The sequence below is a fragment of the Pinus tabuliformis genome, chromosome 3_2 (assembly GCF_031772625.1).
Source record: "Pinus tabuliformis cultivar Carrire ecotype Pingquan chromosome 3_2, CPIR1, whole genome shotgun sequence".
Lineage (NCBI taxonomy): Eukaryota > Viridiplantae > Streptophyta > Pinopsida > Pinales > Pinaceae > Pinus > Pinus tabuliformis.
The window spans coordinates 21132317-21148038 of record NC_142302.1 but is presented as its reverse complement, the minus strand read 5'-3'; the positions used below and the strand labels follow the sequence as shown (position 1 = coordinate 21148038).

General features: G+C 34.4%; 1 pseudogene; it reads left to right on the top strand.

The window, feature by feature from the left end:
* The first annotated feature begins 2816 nt into the window (after positions 1-2816).
* On the top strand, positions 2817-3798 carry LOC149179593 (UDP-glycosyltransferase 73E1-like; annotated as a pseudogene).
* Positions 3799-15722: the final 11924 nt, after the last annotated feature.

Below are 15722 nucleotides of genomic sequence, written 5' to 3'. Positions count from 1 at the left end.
TCTAGCAGGTAGAGGAGTGAGGCCAGTCTGGCTTTTGAAGCCAGCCATAAAAATGAATGAATTCCAATCTCTGTCTACCTTTTGGAGCCCATCTAAAACCAGTAGTTTGATCAAACCATGATGAAACAAAGAGGTTTCACAATCTTCTTTCCTCAGCTGTACCTTATCACACATCTTACTCAAACTACGGAAAAGATAAAAAGGTAAGTCTATGGAGACCTTCCCGGTGAAATGCAAAAGGAGTTTAAAATGGTAAGAGTAAACCTTGTTATACCTTCCTTCACAAGTCAGATATTTCTGTATGCAGGTGAGTAAATGAGCATAATATTCTTTGATATAACTCCTGGGCACTGCCTTACTTAAATCTTCATTTACGAATTCATCCTTCAAAAACTCCTTGCAAGGATTCATGTCAAACTTGAAGTTTTTAAACCATTGCTCTTGTCCTCGTGGGATCTCTGTCACAGTAGATATCACTTCTGGCGAAACCTGCAATTCTATCATGGCTACTTTTGAATTCAAGCCTGTGAAGTTAAGTGCAAATTCTTTAGTTACCTGTGCGTGTCCTCCTTGTAACTTTTTACAAAAATTCCAGCACCCGGCCTTTTTAAATGCTTTCTCCACCTCTTTATTTCTCAGCGTTATATCTAAGCCTTCAGGCTCAGTCCTTAGACATTTGCCGGATCTGTGCTCCTTTTTCTCCATTGATTCTTCCAAATCTTTGCAAACAATGACTACCAGCTCCGGTTGGAATTGTGATTCAGCTTCTATTTGAATTCAGCCTCGCTTGATTATCAGCCTCGCTTGATTATCTTTGTAGTTGAATTTTAAATTTTGCCGCTTAAAATCTTTCAAGTTGTAATCTTGCAGATTTGTCATTCATGCAAGACTTACGACCATCATTAAGATTTATGCACGGTGGTCTTTCTTGGAAATGATGATTCGTGCGTATCAACAGATCTAGTGGTGGTGATAGTGGCAATGAGTGGTGAAATGTGATAAGAGGGGTACATGAGCTGACATGAGAAGACACGGCCTATGAATCACCTAACGGACTTGACATTTCGGGAAAGATTCGCTGCGAAATGTACGAATCCATGATTTCGCAGCGCTGTCAGTTTTAAATTTGAATGATGCGCTGCGAAACTGCCTAATCAGGATTGCGCTGCGAAACTGCCTAATTGGGATTGCGCTGCGAAATTACAAAAAGGCACGGTGACTGACATAAGATAACAGGTGGCTATAAAACAATGGTAGATGGAGGGGAACCAATGGGAGCTGAGAATAACTTGACTCAAAAACTCTTCAAAACTTCAGATTCTAAGGGAAGAAAATTAAAACAAAAATAGACTAGCACTGACCTTTGTCATCGGGCTAGGATGAAAAGTTACATATATCAATTTTAGTTCTAAGTGATAACAGGTTGTAAAAGAGCGATCAAAGGGGAATAATTTAATGACATGTTAGATGATAGAACAGGTACATCGATTGTAGGTACACAATTAGTTCCATACTTGTGCATGGATAACTTTAGATATTAATGGCTAGTTTTATCCTCCTTTCAAAGAAGAATGGTAAGATCAAGGAGAGCGTTGGTATGTAAACTACTTGAGCTTTCCTCATTAATCATTTCACTAGTAGGCAAGGGTAATGTGATTTTTTCCTACGGTATAGTCACTCTATATACATAGGTAAGTCAATATAAACAATTAATTAGAGACACATGCAACAAAGTTGAACACAAAATAGAGCAACAATAGCCACATGAAGAAAATCTAAAAGAATGTCACAAGAAGAATAAGGCGAACAAGAAGGATGATGTGACAAAAGAAATCAACCTCAAAGAACTTGGATATGCTTCTTGAAAATTACCAAAAGAAAAAGTGATAGCCTTATTAAAATGATATAATATTGTGCTTAGATTACATAGAGTTTGATAAATTTTAGAGTATAAAAAATGTTTCTAAAACTCCAAAATAAATAAAAAAATAATTTCTAAAATATATATCTATCTATCTATCTATCTATATATATATATATATATATATATATATATATATATATATATATATATAATTTATTTTCTCATTATAATAAATAACAAAAGCATTACCTACATTTCATTATGATTGACTTCTTAATAATAATGTTGACCAATAAAAAAAATTAATAAAATATGTTAGTAAAAAATAAATATACATAAAACATTTTATATAATTAATAAAATAATCCTTTATCACTGCACCCAATTGATGGTACAGTATAAGGGATGGATATAATTAGCTGGTAGTAGTAGGTACCCTTCATGACGTTGGTATATCGAAACTAACGTCAAAGCCTATTTCCAAATCTATAGATCCATTAATGCTCTCACCTGTCGCAACTCTGGATTCACCAAGATGCATACATGGTATGGATGGCAACCATAAAAAGATTTGACAGCATCTGGCAGCCTCCGTTCAATAGTCAAACGTTTTTCCGGCTTCCAACACTTTCCCAGCTCAACTCTATTTCCGGGTAGCTCAGTAGCTCTGACTCCCATTAATGCACATCGCCCAGATATTTGTTGTAGCAACAGTCCCTCTATTTCAAATTTTAGATTTGAGTTTTGAGCAGGATGCACCATTGTATACGATACATATACGATTGAATTTTGAAAACGCTCCAAACATTGAAATTTGAATTTCATAGCGCGCTCAAATTTTTGAAATGAACTGATGACATAACCATTGTTGGGTTTCCACCATGGTTTTTGTGTTAGCAGCGCTGAAGTTTCATGAAGTTTGTGGTGAAAGTATCAAAACGTTTCTAAACGAATGCCTCCGCCTCTGCCTCCTCCTCCTAGTTTGAGGTCCCAATCCCCGCCGTGGATGAACGGGGTCGAAGACTGCGTGGGAATTTTGGTCAACACATGCTGGGAGCTAGAGTTTCCGTTCATCGAATACACAGAAAAGGAGATAGAGAAGCCCATCTGGGTAGTAGGGCCTTTTCTGCCCTTCTCTTCTTTCTAGAATCAATCAGAACCATGTACTGCTATAACGCATGATAGCGCCATCCGCAACAGGAAGAGCAGTATCAATGAAGACCGATGTATGGAATGGTTGAATTCCAAGGCGCTTGCATCAGTTCTCTACGTTTCTTTCGACAGCATAGTCGGTCCCTCCGATGAAGAGATGACAGAGCTCACTCTTGGATTGGAAGCTGCCCAGAAGCCATTCATTTGGGTTTTACAGAACCATTGCCGTCCTCCTCTTCCTCATCCTGATCCTCGCCCTCATGATCATCAGGGTAGTAATGGGGGAGGAGGAGAGTACGTGCTTCTAGAGGGCTTCGAAGGTCGAATCGAGGGATTGGGTTTGATAATCTGTGGTTGGGCGCCTCAGTTGCTCATACTCTCTCATCCCTCCTTGGGAGGATTTCTCTCGCACCGTGGATGGAATTCTACTGTCGAAAGCATCATCCAGGGCGTTCCTATCTTGGCATGGCCCATCAGAGGAGATCAACATTACAATGCCAAAATGCTGGTTAATCACCTCCAGGTTGCTGCCATGTTCGACCGGCCAACCCAGGATGGATGGATGAGCAGGAAGGAAATTGGCAATGGAGTGACGTTGTTGATGGATAGCGAGCATGGAGTCCAAATGAGAGAAAGAGCAGCGTCTCTTAAACTCAAGTTGGGCTCTAGCTGCCCCTCATCGTCTGAAGCAGTATTAGACACGTTTGTTAATCACCTTTTACCAAATCAGTCTGAAGTTCTTGAAAGGAACATAATTGTGTAGTGCTGAAGTTATCACGATGGCCAAAACAATGAAATGAGCAGAGGCCCTAGAATAAAATGCCCAACGTGCAAGTGCAGAAATTGGGAAAACAATGAAATGGGAGGCCATATATTGTTCACCCATTTTACTGATGTAAAGGTTGTGATGTGGGACCCGCATCATAATGCCCAGATGATTTTGTAATGAAGTTTTGGTTGCGAATTCAACTTAAAGAGGTTTTACAATTTCATTATATGACCGAAGAATGTGATATTATGTTTCTCAATTTCATTATTCTACAGAACGATGTGATTTTATTGTGCATCATTCTTGACATTTAATCCCTACACAATTCTATTTTTTGAAGGCATATCTCTTCCTCGACGTGCCCAGCAATATGGTTTCATTCAATCCTGTAAATTTTGATTAAATATGCGGCGAAAATGAATTGTATTAGTTTCACTAGTACAAGGATTGATTTGAATTATTCAAATCGATTTATTTCTCTAAACCTCTTAAAAACACTTAAATTGAATTTAGTTATCTATTATTTCTCTAAACCTCTCCAGAGTTCACGTCTTCTGAAGAGGAATACACTTTCCCTAATACCATTCAAGTTGAATTTCTATATAGATAAATGTTTTCTTTAGTTGTTTTTGTCCTCTAAAGTACGATAGACTCTAATTGTAAATAAAAATAGCAATAGGTTTGATATCAATCAATTAAACCATAAAAGAAGTTTCTTATTTTTCAAGTTTTTATTTCAAGTTTAAATTGTTTATAGGGAAGAAAGTAGTATTATTATGTTATTGGTCTGATTATCAGTTAAACCATTAAAAAAAAGTTTCTTATTTTTTAAGTTTTTATTTCAAGTTTAAATTGTTTATAGGGAAGAAAGTATTATTATTATGTTATTGGTTTGATTTCTCATGAAGTAGGTCGGTAAGCATAGCTAATCTTGTAAATATTTTTTCAGTAAAATAATGCTAATGCTATTGCCTGAATTATTAAAAAAAACAAAGAAAAAACATTTATGTTGAAGGAACAGTTTATAGGTGTGATGTTTGATAAATTAATATGATGAATCCGCGATGTGCTATACTATCTGCTAATTTTACAAGTTTACACGAAATGAGGGAAGTTGTGGAAACAATTATGGACTTAGTTGAATTAAATAAGTTTTTATGGTCACTTATAGTTATATAAGGTACTATTTGTACACTAAATTAATAAGTTTTTATGGTCACTTATAGTTATATAAGGAATTATTTGTACACTAAATTAATATTGGGGAATGACATAATTGAATATATTTTCTACTAAATGAGGGAAGTTATGGAGATATTTATAGAGTTGGTTGAAATGATCACCTATAGTTATATAAGGAATTATTTGTACACTAAATTAATATTAGGGGAATGATATAATTTAATAGATTTTCCCCTTAGAGGGTTTTCTTGATCCCTTTGTTCCTTCATAATTTTTTGTGTAATTTTTTTCATGTGTTTGTTGTGGGCTATTAAAGCCAACGATGGTATTAGAGCATTGGTAAGGAGTAATAGAGGAAGCTAGTGAAAGACTCAAGAGATTGCTATGAACCAAGGGTGTTGTGGATTGAGGGTTTGTAGAAAGAGAACAACATATTTTGCACAAAACCTTCGAAAAAATAAATAAGAAGTCATCACTACCCGCAAGGAAGGTCGTGAATGCAAGAACATGGAAAACCATTGTCCAACATTTGAGCAATGTGCAAGAGTTGTTTGGAAGTAGTTGTAAACTTTATTTGGCATTCAACTGTGAATGCAAGTGGATTAAGGAGATGTAGTCACCATAGTTAATACTGAAGATCCTAATATTATGAGCTTAATAGCCCTAACCAGGAACCATCATATTGGATGAGTAGCCACTATGTGGAACTATGATCAATTATCCAAAATTATATACTCGTTTCCAAGAAATATGCAAGACTCACCATCGACATTCAAAAGGTAGACAACATTCAACACAATTGGTGCCTCTACAATTCAAAAAGAGGAGTGAGAAAAAATTTTGAAAACAAATTGATCTTCTCCATCACCTTTAAGTATCAATTCAACAATGATTTTGATAAAGATTTAAATGATAAATGCAAAACCATTCAATGGACTTGGCATTAGTTTTGCAATTCATATTTATTGTTTTGTATTTCTTTGTAGTTGTAGCAATAGCTGTATTTGAGTGTTATTCCTTTCTATTTGATTAACAAATTTTAGTTTGTTAAAAGCAAATTTGTAAATTAAATGGGAAGGAACTCATAGAAAAGAGGAGGCACTCACAAATAAAGGAGCCATTATTCTTAAATTAAATGGAAAGGAACTCATAGAAAAGAGGAGGCAATCACAGATAAGGGAGCCATTACTCTCTCCTTCACGCTAAAGAAAATAGCAATGGAGAAGTTAGATGAGAGAAAAATTGGAAAGAATGAAAGAAAAGGAGACAAAAGAAGAATGAAATAAGCAATTTTCACAAGTCATCTTTAGAATTTGGTAATGTTTTAAATGTTGTTGAAAAAAATTAAGGAACTCTATAACGGAGAGAGTAATGTATTATACATTTCATGACTTGTAGTGAAATGCAGAGTTTTTTCATGGTTTATGTGGATTCCTCTTATGGATATTTTATAATATATAATTTGTTTTAAATTATTTTCTAAGAGTGGTTTAAATAAGGAGTCACCATAAAGTAGAGTTAAAGTTGACAAGTCCAATCAAATTTAGACTGAATGAAAGTCAAGTGAAAATTAAAGTTATTGATTTATTTTATTGAAAAGAGAAAAGAAGAGGGTTGCATGATTGATTATACCCAACATTCCAAAGAGTTGGTCCAAGCTGTAAAAGTCTAGCCATAAGAAAGTGGATTTCCCTAGGTATTTTGTAAGAACCGTTGATTCAAGCCTACATGCATTATTGTGGTAGCACATGTAATTATGTAGCATGTACGCTTTTATGCATAGAGAGGATGCAACATCAAGTTGTGGAATGAACCACTAAGTAGTTATGAAGGTGGAAAGTGTACTTGTATGCTATCTTTATGTGCAATAAAAGAACTTGAGTCTTGATTAAGGAATGAATGTCAGATGGAGTAATATTATAATGTGAGAAGGTTGGGATCAAATTATGATTAATAAATTTTAACATGTTGATGAACCATGTGGGTGAAAAGGATTCTTAGAGAATTGGTGAGTACATTAGATGTCACTCACGTATCTTAGTAGATTGAATTATTTTTATATTGACATCAATGATCAATTGTTTGCGGGAAGAAGAAGAAAGATCGTGTAATAATCAATTTAATGTAATGATTGCAATGAAACATATAGATGAAAGATTAAGAAGAAGATGCAATTCCAAATGAATGAAAAATTTGTTGCAAGTGTAAATGAAAGAAGAAGACTTCATGAATGAAGTATCCAATGAAGAATGATGAAAAAATGGATGAATCCATGAAAATAGAAGATGATATCCAAAGAAGACTAATGAAGAGACAGGAAGAAGCAGATGACATGACAAAATAAGATGATAGTTAAATAAAGAAAATGAATGATGAAGTGTAATAGCAAAAGTAATGATATTATAGTGTTTGCAATGAAAAGTAAATTTATTTTAATATATATATTAATTACGGAAATTTATTTTTATTTTATTATCAAGATTTTAAATTGTAATTGGATATTACTATAATATTATAGGTGGATATTATATCTTACTAATACCACATGTTTAAAAAGTCATTACTTGTGTTTATATGAATTTTTTTAATTAATAATTTATTTAAAAGAGTAGAAAGAGTATATGCTTTTAAAATAAAATTCAAAATTTGATTTGTGGCTATATTAAAGATATTAAAATATTTTATGGACATTAAATCCCTACCATCCAACTAATAATTATTGATAATTGATTTAAAATTCTAAAATCCTTATTACAAAATAGACATTTGATATAAATATATTTATTTTACAAGAACAAAAAATATTAATAAATATATTATCAGTATATAATTACTATAATATTGAATAAATGATATTAATGAGTATGAGGATTAGTATACATTTATTTTACAATATTAATATTGAATTAATTTTATATAATTAAAAAAACTATGTATAGATACATATAATTATAAAACTTTATCATATTAATATTCATTCAATTTGATATTATGGACAAACTTAAAATTAAATTGTAAAATTATTATATAAATTTTTATATTTAGAATAAGTTATATATTTATGAAACTATCATCTTGGTATATAATATTGCATAAAATTTTTGGTCTAGGAGCATGTCCTAAAAGTATTTTTGCTTGGCTAAGAGCTCATCTTCAGATGTAAGGAAATAGGTTAATGGCCCTAGACTCGGAGGCATCTGGCATGAATGAAAGGCTGCCTCTTTACGTACCACCAACAAGTAATTCTAGGTAGTGTGGTTTTCCTTAAATAATAATGACAAGTCAATCTGCATTTGTGAATAACAATCAATGATGGTCGTCCCCCTACTGGTTTGACAACTAAGTTATGGTAGGTTTCCCCACTGTCTAAAAAAATATTGTACAAAGACATATTAAAAAATAAAAATAATTCAAATGAATTTGACATGTTAATTGAATTGTTGTTAATTCTCTTTTTTTCTTTTGAACTCTTTTTGTTGTCATTCATAACAACACAATTAAAAAATGCAAGTTCAATCAAATAGAGTATTCTAACATTTAAATATGCAATAAAAGACATATAAGTTAAAAAATTGTTGATACCTTTTCTTTCCTCTAAATTATGTTAACTTTTCGAGTTATTTCATAAGTTCTTTCACCTAGATAGGAGAAAACGAAGTCTCCTTTCCCCTTGGCAACATTCCATGGACATATGAATACCTCAATTTGAGTGGATTCTTAACATTGGCTAAAGTGTTACCATAACACCCTTATAATAGGAAGTATTTAACCCAAATGGCATGAGGACTAACACATTGAGTGCACATAATGGAGAGTTAGTCTTTTTAGTAAGGGAGATACACACTTAGGAGGAGGGGTGCAAGGAAATTGTAGGAGGGGACTTAGTTTTAGGATCTTGGGACCATGTGATTTACTCCTTGGAGGTTGGGAATTTAACTTGAGAATGTTTGGGATGAGGAGTATACTTTATGGATTTTGGTTGTGGATCTAGAGAAATATTTTGCGGAGGAAAATTGGAGTTTATTGTAAACCACATTGGCACGCAAGAGAGGAACATTAGAAATATGAAAAGGCATGTGGTACACAATTTAGAAGAAATGCCTTGCATGAGAACACATATAGACCACCATAGTATTAGAAATTGAGATCTAGAACACAAAGTGTAATTGCACACAACATAACTCACTTTTCAATATTTTATTCATCACAAGAATAACAAATACATAGGACATAATACACGGACTATGACACATCTGGATCATGATTCAAACTCACAACATAGGAATCAATAGCTTCTAGACTGACGCCTAGGGATTCACAATGAGAACTACATATGACTTGGAAGCATTACTTCCAACACCCTCCCTTAATGCTTATGTGAAAAACAAATTACAACAACAATAAATAAATATGTCTCTCTAGTCTTCATCAGCACCCACATCCACTCTGGAATGTCGCAAACACTGCTCTTTCACCACCACATCTTTGTGTTGTCACTTGACCTGTTATGAAACCAGCTCAAGAAAAAGATAGAAAAGATAGATCAACGCCTTAGAATTCAGCCTCTTCGAGGGGGCAACCTCCTTTACATTAAATAAATGAACAATTCTTCGATGATTCAAATGACAAAACCTCCTTTCTATATATAGGAGTCTAAGGAGTCACAATATAACCCAGCCGACCTAACAATAATAATATAAAGCCACAAAAATAACAATAGAGGGATTCTATGGGGCACAGTAATAACAATTTGGGGAAAATAGGGGCACAACAATATTAATAAGGGTACAACTACAATAGTAATGTGGTAATCACTAGTATTATAGGGACACAACATGCCCCTATCCTTCAAAAAAGTGTTGTCCTCAATGCTTGAGTAGTTCTGGATGCTTCTGTATAAAATTTTCATCCTCCCATGTGGAATCTTCAGCGGATAAGTTCTTCCACTTGATAAGATACTTCGAAATTGATCGATTTCGTAGCTGTTGAGTTCTTGTTTCTGTGACTGCTTCCGGTTCCAATATAATTTTTCCTTCCTCGTCAAGTTCTGGCAATATTGTTTGAACTGGGAGCTTGTCGCCTATAACCTTATTTAAACATGAAACATGGAAAACTGGGTGCAATCGAGAAGCTGCAGGAAGCTCCAATTTGTATGCCATAGTACCAATCTTTTGCAACACCTTGTATGGACCATAATACTTTGGTGATAATTTATTATCCTTCTTAGCTTGCCTGAGGGACATTTGCTTATATGGTTGTAGCCGTAGGAATACCCAATCACCTACATCAAAACTTCTTTCACTGCAATGTTGATTTGCCTGTTGTTTCATTCTATTCTGTGCCAACACGAGGTTATCCTTTAAGAGTTGGAGGACTTGTTGTTGATGTTCGATGTGATGTTCCACTGCTTGAACCTTAGAATTTTCTCTTAAATATGATGTGATGGATGGTGGCTGATACCCATAAAGTTCCATAAATGGGGTCATTTTTGTTGTTGTATGGAAGGAAGTGTTATACCACCATTCAGCCAGAGGCAACCATTTGACCCATTGTGTTTGTTTATCAGATACAAAGCAACGAAGATATCCTTCCAAACATTTGTTTACTATCTCAGTTTGCCCATCAGATTGAGGATGATAAGATGAGCTATGAGCTAACTGAGTACCAAGACAAGAAAATAATTCTGTCCAAAAATTTCCAGTGAAAATGGGATCTCTGTCACTTACAATAATCTTTGGGTTTCCATGTAGCTTTTGAATTGTTTCCATAAATGTAGTAGAAACTGTACTGGCTTTAAATGGATGTGATAATGCACAAAAGTGTGCATACTTGGTAAGTCTATCAACTACCACCATGATGACACTCTTTCCCTCAGACTTGGAATTCATCAAACCTTGAAATGTAGAAGTTGCATTGGTAAGGCCAAAAGGCATGACCAAAAATTCATAATGACCCTCATGAGTTCTAAATGTTGTTTTCGGAATGTCTTCAGTCTTCATTCTGATTTAATGATATCCTGAACGAAGATCCAACTTGGTGAAATAAATTGATCCATGCAATTCATCCAGTAATTCATCAATGACTGAGCTAGTCTTTGTTAACCAGCTGAGACTCTTTTCTTCTACCTTTTTTAAGGCAAAGAACGAGTCTTTCGGAATGCTCTGCATATACTTTGTAACTCTCTATTTTTATTAATGGATGATTCGCTTTTTTCTATGGAAAAAAAAAGTAATTCATCAATGACAGGAATGGGAAACTTATCTTTAATAGTGAGCTTGTTGAGCTCCCTATAATCCGGACACATGCGCCATGATCCATCCTTCTTGTGCACCAATACCACTGGAGCAGAGAAATAACTTTGACTCGGTTGAATTATACCAGCCTCTAGCATTTCTACAACCATACGTTCAATTTCACTCTTTTGGGCATAGGGATATCTATACGGCCTTATGTTTGGAGGAACACTTCTTGGAATCAAATGAATAGCATGATCATGATCACGAATAGGTGGGAGACCTTTGGGAGTCTCAAATACCTTTGAATGATTGTCCAAGACTTTTTGGAGATATGGAGAAATAGATGATTCCAATGTGGAAACATCTAGCGAACATAATTGTGCAATTACACCTCTTTGTTCCTTTTTTAGAAGCTTTGTCATACCGTTAGAGCTAATTATCTTTCCCGGTTTCCCTGCAATACCCCTTAATTCAACTTCCTTTCCTTCCACAGAAAATTTCATGAAAAGTTCTTGAAAATTAAAAGCTATTGTACCCAAGGATCGTAGCCATTGAACTCCTAGTACAACATCAGCACCTCCCATTGGAATGGAAAGCATTGGGCTAGTCAATACATATTCTTCCATGGATAGCTTGATATTATGGCACTTTCCAGAGCAATTTATTGTTCCTCCATTTGAAACCATCACTTGACACTCTCGTGCTGGATATAAGAAGCAATTCAATTCTTTTGTTACCTTACAATGAATAAAATTGTGGGTACTTCTTGAATCAATCAACACTATTACCTTTTTCTTCTTGATTTGTCCTTCTATCTTGATGGTTTTAAGAGTGGTAATTCCCGCCAATGCATTACAAGATATGGTCGGATTCATTTCTTCTTTATCTAAGCTTTGTTCGTGGAGTATATCCTCTTCTTTTGACCTTTATTGCTCCTTTTCTTCTTCCTCTTCACAATCTATATAGAATAATTTCTTCTCAGCGCACTTATGACCTTTAGTGTATTTACTATCACAACTGTAACAAAGCCTTTTTGCTCTTTTTTCTTCCAATTGCTGTGGTGTCAACCTTATAGGTTTTGGAAGACTAGGGGCAACAACACTTCCATCTTTATAGTTGTGAGTGGTATGCTTCCTGGTTGCCATAATTTTGCTTTCCATTTTTCTTGCTAACATAAATGCCTTCTCTACTGAATCAGGTTCCCAAAGGCGAACATCATGTTAAATATTATCCTTTAAAGTGCCTATGAACACATCAATCCTATGCTCCTCTGGAATATTTTTTTACCCTTATGTTCAATTTTTGGAACTCCTCAATGTGCTCCATTATTAAACCCTTTTGTTTGAGACTTATCAATTGGCTAAAAAAAGTGTTGCTTTTTGTATCCTCATAATGCGCTGTTAATTCTTCCGTAAAAATTGCGCAAGAGATAATTTGTTTACAAGAGCAAAGCCATTGATACCATACAAACTAGTTTGGTTCCAAATATAAAGTTGCAATACGTACCTTTTGTGTGTTTTGCACATTATTGAGATCGAAAAATTGTTCCATCTGTAATATCCATGTTGCGGTATCCTTGCTATCAAAATTCCTCATATCGATTTTTGGAATATGGCGGGTCTTCGATCCCACATTAGAGACTATGAAATCATGATTAACATTTCTTTTGTTTGCATCATGAGTTTCATTTACTACCTTTTCACCATTAGTAAGTATTTCTTGTAGAAAATTTGTCAAATCTGTCTTCAAATCTATCTTCAAATTGTCCATCTTAGCTTCCACGCCCTTTATCTTAGCTTCTATTAGCTTTTGTGAGAGTGACATTTGTTGCACCTGGTCTTGTAATTTTGATATATCATGTAGCATTTCTTCCTCTTCTTCATGAGTCATGCTAGAGCTTTCAGGTTGCTTACTAGGTGTTTGCATTTTCTTTCCTCGGGGCATCAGTTACTGATAATAATGCTCTACTAAGCCCTTTTAATTCCTTCAAAATAAATTTTCAAACCAAGCTTAAGCAAAGATTTAAAAAAATCTACACACCTTTTTTCACTTGGAATGAGCTCGATATTGCCTCTGATGTATTTCTGTACTTTTGAATCATCCAGTTCTGAAGTTGTGACCTGTAGTGTCCCTCTGTGTCCTCTTTCCAATGCCACCAGTGTGATCCAAATTGGATTTTCCAAGGAAGATTTATGCGAAATCTCCCACAATGACCTAATTATAGACTAGTTCAGTAGAACGAACTTGTACAACGTGCCACAAGTCACTGTTTTGACGTTTGGCATTGAAAATATCTACAAGAAACTATAGTCTGTCCTCTTTTTGTACCTTCTTACAAAATATCAATCTGATGCTCAGAGAGAAAGTTATGATGATTTTCCCCAAGTCACATGTTTGGAATGTAATTCAGGAGTCTGCAAAAAGACCAACTTCCTCAGATCATATCTCCGCAAATATAGCGCGAAAAGCTCTGAAATTTAGACCCGAGATTCAGCGCGATGTCTTCTTAAATAGGTTTTTTTTTTTTAGCTTCTGAAACGTCGCAGAAATAAAGTTATAGCAAAAATGCCATGATGACTTGTTTGGAGCAGCGAAACCCTAGAATCCAAAGCTTTGATACCAAATGTTATGAAACCAGCTCAAAAAAAGATAGAAAAGATAAATCAACGCCTTAGAATTCAGTCTCTTCGAGGGAGCAACCTCCTTTACATTACATAAATGAACAATTCTTCGATGATTCAAATGAAAAAACCTCATTTCTATATATAGGAGTCTAAGGAGTCACAATATAACCCAACCGACCTAACAATAATAATATAAAGCCACAAAAATAACAATAGAGGGATTCTATGGGGCACAATAATAACAATATGGGGACAATAGGGGCACAACAATATTAATAAGAGTACAACTACAATAGTGATGGGGTAATCACTAATATTATAGGGACACAACATGACCTCCATTTAAAATGTAACCACCCCTGACTATTGTTGATGAACTTTGCAGGATCAACAATACTGACAACTCGGCTCGTCGGGGCTTCCGCGATAAGAGCCATAAAGTAATGAGCGATCATATGGACCAACCACCATCTGTCGGATATTTCGCTTTCGGTTATCTGTTACTTGATAGGATGGAGGTCTGGATATTGAATGTTCTCAAGAGTTGATCAAACAACTTGACCTTACAAGAATTGGTGTTTCGGACACTGGGGCTTCCAGTTTAAGAACCACCAATCTTATTTATCACCAATAAAAACACACAAAAATTGATATTTCGGAAACTGGAGCTTCTAGTTTAAGAACCACCAACTCTTTTTGAAAAAACACACAACACTAAAACAATCTTTCACAATTTTTTTTTTTATTCTAAAAAAAACAATTGCAACAAAATTTCAACTTTAGCTCACACCACAACTTGAATATAATACCAGAAAACTTGAAGTCGACAAAGCAATCCATGCGATTTCTTGAACAGCACAGACTTCCACGGCCATAAAATGTTCGCGATTACACCTGTTTTCCACATGAAATGGCTGGGGAGATACTCTCATAGCCAATTGCAATAGAATTGCTTTCAACCAAAGCTACCCGAGCACTTTCCTTACACGACAACGAGGGCTATAGAAAGTACATCAGCGCCATCATATTGTTCCCAACAAAACTTGCTCTCACCTCGATAACCGATCTCGACGACCAAAAGGTTCAACATATTTTTTTTATTAGCAGATCGAAGTACTTCTAACAGATCTTCGTCCATCTCAGGCATTGTTTCCATTATAACAGTCTCCAACTGTAAATCAGAGTCACCACAATACGAACCACCAGACGGCTCCATGGACGTCCTTAAATGGTATACAAAATTTCATGTGTTTTGTTAACATCTTTTTGGAGAATACCATCTTAGAAAAAAAACATTGAACCTTAAGAAATTATATAAATAAATAACATTTCATTTTAGATCAACTCTAGTATTTTGATGTTTGAAAAAGAAATAGAAAAAGTTACTGTAAAATACAGTGTTTTGATGTTTAAAAAAGGAATAGAAAAAGTTACTGTAAAATACAATATTCAGCAAATAATAAAAGAAAATTATATCATATTTTGACATTTCAAAAACAACACTTTTTATCTCACATTATGAAAATAAAAGAGGGTTAGTTTAATCTCACATGTAAAATTCAAAAAAAAAAACCATTAGTTAATCTATGTTTGCAAAGCTATTAAATGGAAATAGTTTTGTAAATACGTAATAAATCAGGACAACATATACCATAGAAAATTATGCCATATAAACATATCATGTTACATTGTGATGTTTAAGAAATTAGTGAAAAAAGGGTTACTTGAATCCATGACATTACGGAAGGAATAAAAGAGAGTAAGGTCACATTCTAATATTGTAAATATACTACTTTAAAAGGTTTCATATCATATTCTGATGTTCAAAATAAACAATAGAGGGTTAAGCCATGGTTGTTTTCCAATCAACTATGGTTCATATATTACCATATAAT